Source organism: Lycium ferocissimum, chromosome 1, assembly GCF_029784015.1.
Source record: "Lycium ferocissimum isolate CSIRO_LF1 chromosome 1, AGI_CSIRO_Lferr_CH_V1, whole genome shotgun sequence".
In the NCBI taxonomy this organism is placed as follows: Eukaryota; Viridiplantae; Streptophyta; class Magnoliopsida; order Solanales; family Solanaceae; genus Lycium; species Lycium ferocissimum.
Window position 1 is genome coordinate 146,358 of NC_081342.1, and position 8,636 is coordinate 154,993.

Consider the following 8,636-nt stretch of genomic DNA (forward strand, 5'->3'; position numbering starts at 1 on the left):
AATAAGTAGGGTTCTATATAAAATATTGAAGTTTCGGGATTCCGAAACATGATTAATCTATGATCAAAGTACGTTAAAAAGGATAATGAAAGAAGGATTAACCAAAAGGGTCAAAAAAAAAAAAAGACACACACTATAGCGTAGTAAATTACTGCGCTATAGCAGTTAACGAAGCCGTCCCCGTTAACTGTTTTAGCGCAGTAAATTACTGCGCTAAAGGTAGTTCGGTAACATTTTTTTATTGGGGTATTTTGATTCAAAATGATTTTTTTGGGGTCATTTTGATTCCGAACTCTTGATACAATTGGATGCAAATGCAATTGGTTGAGTATTGGGCCCCACATGGCTCAAAGTTTGACTCAAAAAGTTACCATGACGTGAGAAGTGTTCCAAGATTTTAAGAAACTCATTCTTGCCCTTTTTTATCTCACTGTCGGCTTACTGAGTCATCTTCAACCTCTGTCCGGGTCGACCCGGTTTCAACCATATGCAGACCCGGTAAATTCTCCATCATTATAGATACAGAAAATCAAACTCCCTCTGTTTCAATTTGTTTGAACCTATTTCCTTTTTAGTCCGTGCCAAAATGAATGACCTCTTTCCTAATTTGAAAACAAATTCACTTTATGAATGATTTACAACCACACAAATTTTCAAGGCTTATTTTGAACCACAAGGTTCAAAAGTCTTTCCTCTTTCTTAAATGTCGTGCCCAGTCAAATGGGTTCATATAAATTAAAGAGAAAAGACATGTTTTAACCCCTGAACTTGGCACGAAAACTCACTTTAGCAACTAAACTTAACTTCTATTTATTTACCCCCCTTAACAACTTACGTTTCAATTGTTTTCCACCCCAAAAAAATAATACCTCTCACAATGGGAGGTGTATTACACTCGCGCCACGTCTCTGCCACGTCAATGCCACATCATTGCCACGTCGTTGCCACATCATTGCCATGTCAAAATTACCAACACATCATTTTTTTGTTTCTTTTATTATTTTTTTCTTTCTCTTTCTTCTTCTTTCTCCTCATCCTCACCCAACTTTTATCAACCACCATGCCGCCGCCGCCTCTCCGCCTCCGCCGACGTCGCCGCCGCAAAAATTGACGAATCGTCTCTTAAAAAAAAAAAAAAATCATCACCATCATCTTTAACCCACATCCACACCCACCACCACCATCATCTCCCCACCAAATTTCATCAAATTCCTTAAAAGAAAAAAAAAAAAAAAATCACCACCACCATCTTTAACCCACATCCACAACCACCATTATTTCTAGCAAAACCATTTCTTCCACCACCATTATTAGTAAACCCATTTCTACCATAACTTTATTTTTGAAAGAAAATCAAAATACCCACATCCACAACCATCATCATTTCTAGCAAACCCATTTTTTCCACCACCATTATTAGCAAACCCATTTCTTCCGTAACTTTATTTTTGAAAGAAAATCAAAATCAAAATCAAAATCAAGAAACCAAAAAATGGTGAAACATATTCTACTCACAAGCCTAAAAGATAACTAAAACATAATCTAAGAGAAGCACAACAGACGGCTGCTAATATTCCTTCTACTTGGAATTAGCTAACGATGTGCTTAATTCTAAAGTCAAAGAAGCCATGAAATTTTTTATAATTTCCATTCAATGAATTATTATCTTTTATGTACTTCTAAGTAAGCTTGAATAACAACTTCACTAAAGAAATTGCATGATCGCTTTCACTAAAGAAAAATTTCGTGGTGGTGGGGTGCGCGAGGCGACAGGCGGGGAAGAGACCGGGGGGGGGGGGGTTAGAAAAAGAGAAAAAGCAGCCTGGGGCCGCGGGGGGGCGGGGCGGAGGGGAAAAAACAACGGGCGGGCCGGTGGCGGAGGCGGGACAGGAGCGGGAAGAAGATGTCGGAGTTGTGGATGAGAGGGGGGATTGTGAAGAAGACATGTATGGTTTTTATTTTTATTTTATTTTTTAATTGTATAATGTTTATTTTATTTTTTTAATTTATAATAATAATATATATATATATATATATATATATATATATGAGCGGGTCTACTTTTTTGTTTTTCACTCTCTTAATTATTTTTTTTTAATTATTTTTTGCCACATCAAAGATTGGGTGGAAAACAATTGAAACGTAAGTTGTTAAAGGGGTAAATAAATAGAAGTTAAGTTTAGTTGCTAAAGTGAGTTTTCGTGCCAAGTTCAGGGGTTAAAACATGTCTTTTCCCTAAATTAAAATAGAGGGAGTATATAAAACCACACAAATGTTAGAAAATCTATTTCCATATGATCTCTAACACTAGTTTGTATCACAAGTTCAAAAATTTACAGATCCGAAAATCAAGACACCATTTTTTAACCAATTTTCAAGCTCCGAAAATAACAAGACGGAGGTTAATGGTTGCTCTGATACCAAATGTAAGACATCACAGAGCAATAGCGCAGCGGAAAGAAGATCGTCATACCTCTAGCCATTGTTACGGAGTCGTTGAAATTGTCGGCGGCATTTGTTCTGATTCCGATGAGTCTTCTAAGCACTCAGAATATCTTACTAGATGGTCTAGTATTTTTACGAGGTAAATTTCTGTGCATAGGGACTCAAACCGATGCTTTCCTTTTTATATTGTTCTACCATCAAGAACAGTTATTTGACCGAATTTTAAACGGGCAATAGTTAATAATTTGGGCAGCAGTTTCAGATAAGGAAAGGAGTTGAAAAGAGTTTCAACTGATCCCTGAAATAGAGGACCATTTTACACGTCCAAAATAGAACGTGACTTACAGGGTCCACCATGATGGATGCTTTAGCTCATCAATGTTACTCCATTCGCGTTAGTGACGGTAGTAGAGTGAACGTTCCAAAATAATGGAACACCAATATATTGAAAATATATTTGTGGTTCTTCTTTAACTATTAATAAGATGTATATAATTGTCTGATTAACTCTCACATCAACAAATACATTTTTAATGGGATAGTATACAACAAACCACAAATAGAAAGAGAATCTCATGTACTTAGTTTTTAGTATCTTTCAAATCTTCAGTATTCACAAAGAAAAGAGGTACCTTGTGATCTTCACCTGTTGGCAGAGCTACTCCAGTATCCTTGTCTGAGTGTTGAAGTTTATTCTGGAAAAAATATTACAACGGTAAATCAAATAATGAACACCAAGAAATGGTAGTATAAGGATATTAGAAAAAGATAAGACACCTAAAAAAAACCTTGAGCAATCCAAAACTGGTACTTCTCAGGTTCTAGATCTTCAAACATTGCGTGTCAAGCAATAAAGGCCTGTTTAACCCCCTTCTACCTGTCAAGTTACAACCATGCAAACCCCCATCCACTTCTTCACTATATATTAGCTATATGACTCATCTGTTTTTCCACTCTTCATCCATATCCTCTCTCTCTCTAATGTATATCTCCATTCACACAGCTATCTCTATCTATTTTCGTTTTTTTATTTACATGAGGAAAATGAACAAGAAGAATGCAGAGGGCCATCATTCAGAGAGTTCCATATTTGCCTTTTTCTTGGAAGAAATGAAGGACCATCATTAAGAGGAGTTTGTTTTTCTCCATTCACTGATAAATGCACACAAAGAAAGTTTCAGTCTTGATTCACACAAACTCAAGTTTCAAGTTACACGTTAAATCAACTATAACCTTATGCCACCTGAAAGATTTAAAATACAATCATACTTGTAAATCAGATCGCCTCAAGACATAAATTCCACTAATCAAACATTTCAACAAAAAAAAAAAAATAGCTATTAGATCACCTCAGCTGCAATATACAGGAAAAAGAAAAAGGACCCACTTGCACGTTATGGAAAATTGCAGAGCAGAGAAGAAAGTTGTTGGTGGTGGGTCTCAACGGATAGTGGAGCTTCTAGTAGAGGTTCCATACTTGCCTTTTTATTTTTGAAGCTGGTGTTATCATTATATTTCTTGAAAGGAGTGGGCTGATTGACATTTATCAGTCTTGGAAGAGGTGAACCAGTTGTCTTGTCCAGCAGAGTTTATCGTCATATATCAAAAACAAGTTCTTTTTCTTTGTTAACCAACTTAAAATTTAAATAAACTTTAGGAATTTGATTGATAATGAAAAGATAAATTCCCAAAAATATCTAGACCCTATTTGGATGGCTTAAAAAAAGTAGCTTATAAGTTATTTTCAGTTTATAAGTTACTTTAGATAAGCTAAGTTAAATGGGCCCAATTATTTTTTTGGGCTTATTTTAAGCATAAAATGGCTTATAAGTCACAAATAAAACACTCAAAAAAAAATTTAAAATTGCTTTTAAGTCGTTTTTAGCAATTTTATAAGCCAATCCAAACGGGCTCTATAAGTTATTTTAAGCTTATAAGTTGCTTTAGTTAAACTAAGTCAAACGGACTCAAATTTTTTTTGGGTTTATTTTAAGCACAAAATGACTTTAAGCTGGCCAGCCAAACACTCAAAAAAGCTGAAAACAGCTTATAAGTTGTTTTCAGCAACTTATAAGCCAATCCAAACGGGCTACTAGTCATATTATTATTTAAATTATTTACTACGTGCTTTGAAAAACAAACTTCTCTTTTTCGTTTGTAAAATTAGACACTTTAGGATATCTCATGTAAATTTTCACTTTAACTTAATGGTTGAGCATTACATATTTGGACCCTTTTTAGTATTATTCAAAAACAAAATATTTATTTTTTAATTTGGTAGCTCTTTAACTTCAACATCTCACATGGTTTGTTAGACCACAAAATTAAAAAAAAATTTAGTATATTATACATATCTTTAATTTAAGACCACAAAATTCAAAAGTTTATTTTGCTTTCTTAACCTCCAACCACTATACATACCATCATTCATTAATATTTGGAACTTATTTTTTTAATTTTTTATTTTATAATCCACATATATTATTTAATAATATTTTTAGAATTTTTAAATAGGGATACACGTGCAACGCGTGTACCCATAGACTAGTAGCAGTTTGAAAAAGGTAACTGTCACGCCCCGAACCATGGCGTAGGCATAACACGGCACTCGGTGCCTAACTACATGTGACCGAACGAACCCATAGGCTAGCTGAATCAACATGTGATATTAAAACATGCAATAATAAGGAAATAAGACTAACACATGCGGAAGAACTAGGGTTAAATGCGGAATTACTAGGTTAAATCTGAAATATCTGAATAAATAGCCAACAAGGCTAAAACATAAAAGTTTGCTAATACCTGACTGACTAGACTATATCTATGAAGCCTCTAAAGATAACTGTCTAAATGTTAAGAAGACTGAAGCAAGATAATGCCCCGGAGGAACTGGGGTTCACCAATAGCTGATACGAGCAAGTCCTAGCTAGCTGGATCGTCAACCTGTATATCGAGATGCAGACTCCCAAGCAATAAAAGGGACATCACCACGTTTGAATTGTATTGGTATGTGAAGCAACTGAAAGAAAGAAATATAAGTACTGAAACTGAAACTGAACTAAACAAGAAAGCAAGAATCTGAAGTACTCCCTGTTCTGAATGAAGAATTACTTGTATAATATAAACTGTGGCCTAGTGCCCAAATAATGTGCACAAAAACTGTGGCCTCAGGCCCAAGCAATATGTATGCATAAACTGTGGCCTAGGGCCCAAAAATAGAGATACAGGTGTTCAACATTAAACAATTTACAAGACTGAGACTGGCTATAGCTGATAGCATGAAAATTGTTTCTGATTATGGAACTTAAACAAATAACTGATTATATACTGACTGAAACTCATGTGATGTTAATACACAAGTTTATAATGATTACGTACTGAATTCATGATATTCAAAGTGATCACCATGAACGAATTCTGAAACTATAACGCTAAAAGGCAACAGTTCTACAACTATTCAAGAAACTAGGGCTAAACTGTATTTTAAGTCAAATTACCGATAAATATGTAGAATAAGGCGTAGGGAGAAGCATAAACGATCCCTAACGTACATAGTTAGCCTCACACACCTTAACTGCTTCACAATCCACAATAAAAGTCTGAACTTTGAGAAGAATCCTAAAAGCTTGTGTCTCAAACCTTGAATATGGGTTTTCTTGAAAACCCTAGGTTAAGAGCAATGATTTCTTATTTAATATTCATGAATATATGTTGGAATTCACTTGGAATAATTAGAATAAACTTATGTTGGTGTATTTTAATGGTAGGGAGAGAAGAACTTCGTACTAGGGCTTGAAGAATGTGCAAAACTGATTTTTAGAATCTAAGTGTTGTATTTATACAAGTCCTGGCTCGTCCCTAGGCCTTGCTTCGAGAGAATTTAGATGCGCTAGGCCATCCGGGGGCGCCACAAACCAGTAAAGTGAGGCCAAAGGCGGGGATTTTGGCGAGCCTGACTTTCTCGCCTCGTCTGCCTTCCTCGCCTCGCGAGGATTTTGGCTAGCCGGACTGCTCTCAGTAAAAAGGCCATAACCTTTTGTAGAGATGTCCTATTAACCTCCATAATATAGCGTTAGAAAGGTATTTCAAAGGGATACAACTTCTATGTTTTACGATTTCTCAAATTCTTAACAGATTTTCCCTAAATCGGGCTGGAAGTCAGACCTACTGAAACTTTAGCCGATTCTATCGAATCTGAGCACCCCTCTATTAGCCATATTGAGACGATCATATCTCCTTGATCCAGACTCCAATTGGCCTGATCCTTATATGCCTGGAAAAGTATTTCTATGTACTACAACTTTCATTGGGAACCTTTTCCAAATTCCTAACGAATTAAGGTGTTATGGGTCGCCGAAGTAGCCGCCAAATTACTTTCTTAAAACGTTCAAACCTTCAAATTTCCTCTGAAACTCTAACGATACGAGTCTAACCTTTATTTTAAGATACGAGGTGTTACAGTAACCTTTCAATTCTGTCACACCCCGAACCATGGCTTGGGCATAACACGGCACTCGTTGTCTAACTGCATGAGACTGAGCGAACCACATGGCCTGCTGAATCAACATGGGGCATGAACTGAATGCGGAATATAACTTTAAAACATGGATAGTCTGAATAACATGAGTTATCATAATACTAATGAAAATACTGTTTAAACATGATGCAAAAATAATTTGAAAATATAATAAATGTTGAGCCAATACTGGGTATACGACTCTGAACATCTGACATGACATAACTGACTAGTCAATGAAACCTCTGACATGAGTCTGACTGCTAAACTGTTTACCAGGACATGAATCTCGGCATCCCTTAATTGCAAAACTAATATGAAATATAAATACTGACTAAACCTAGAATGAGATGGGGCTCACCAAAAAAACTGATACGAACAAAGGTCCTAACGAGCTGATCTGTCATCTTGCAAATCTGCATCGTGAAATACATGCCCCCAAGCAAATAAAAAGGGACATCAGTACATTCGAATTGTACTAGTATGTAAAGCAACTGAATGAAATAAGCATGGCACATGGAAATAATAGAACTGAAACTGTCTCTGTAAGCTGAACATGAACATGAGTATCATCTGACATGAGTGTGGATATATATATATAAGGAGGGTAGTAAATTTTTCAATAAGAAAAGTTCAAAGGACAATGCAGAAAATTAAAGTTGTTTTTAAATAATTTTTTAACAATCCTACTCGGTACTTCCTCTCTCCCAAATTTCTTCTTATCATGTAGTTATAACTAATTTTCTGTCTATCTCCCAAATTTTTATTTTTATTTTCGAACAGTAAATGAACAGTACTTTTTTTTTTTTAATCTGGACTTTGTCCAGTCACGAATTTTGTTATACCGTTCATTTCTTTCTCTTAACCTTTGTTCTTAATAGCCGTTTAGATTAACCACACCGGTAACCACGGCCAACATCATCCTTTATCATTTGACATTAAAACGGCCTCCTAAAACCTAGGAATTTACTGTGTTAATTCATCGAGGTTATTAAGAAGTTAAGAGAATAACCATATACTAAGAATAACAAATTCATGATGATAAAGAAGTAATTACTTAAACATAATAATCACAAAATAATTTACATAATAGGGAGATTAGTACAGAAAATATAGTAAATAAACTTACATGGTTTGAAGAAGGGGAGAGGGTTTCCCTTTCGGGGAACCCCAAAAAAACTACTCACACTAGTAGTTATTAAAAACTTAACACTATTTTACAATGAGTGAGTTTATATTTCACGAGTTTTTGGGTCGGGAAAGGATCGAGCATTTGATGAAAGAGATGGAGAACTCTCGGGATTGTACTAATTCAAACTTAACTCGCTTGTAGTCTTTGTTCTATGATCTTGCTTGTTCCAAGAGTTTCATTTTTTCTTGGATGAGTGTCTCTTTCTCGCTGGTTAAGTCTTCTCGACGGTCTCGGCCATATAGTAGAGTGTGCAGAATAGCAAAAAATCACCTTGTCCGTGTCTTTTTGTATTTTGTACCGAGGGGTTCTATCCGGATTTTGTCTCGAGAGCCGGAGAAATATAATAGTTTGGTCCCAATACTCCTCTAGCATAGTCTAATGCCTCGTTGAAATCATTAAAGCCTTTAAAAAAGGTCTTTATATCTTTGATAGAATCTAAAACTTCTATCCGGGTTTGAAAAATACCATTAGTTCTACCATGGA

The 8,636-nt window shown here is 35.4% G+C and overlaps 1 long non-coding RNA gene across 1 annotated transcript; it reads right to left on the reverse strand.

The window, feature by feature from the left end:
• Positions 1-2,806: 2,806 nt before the first annotated feature.
• LOC132067725 (uncharacterized) lies at positions 2,807-4,057 on the reverse strand. The gene is made up of 2 exons (XR_009417211.1): positions 3,833-4,057; positions 2,807-3,140 (listed from the first exon to the last, which is right to left on the reverse strand). It is a non-coding gene; the product is annotated as an uncharacterized LOC132067725 (long non-coding RNA).
• Between the last annotated feature and the right edge of the window lie 4,579 nt (positions 4,058-8,636).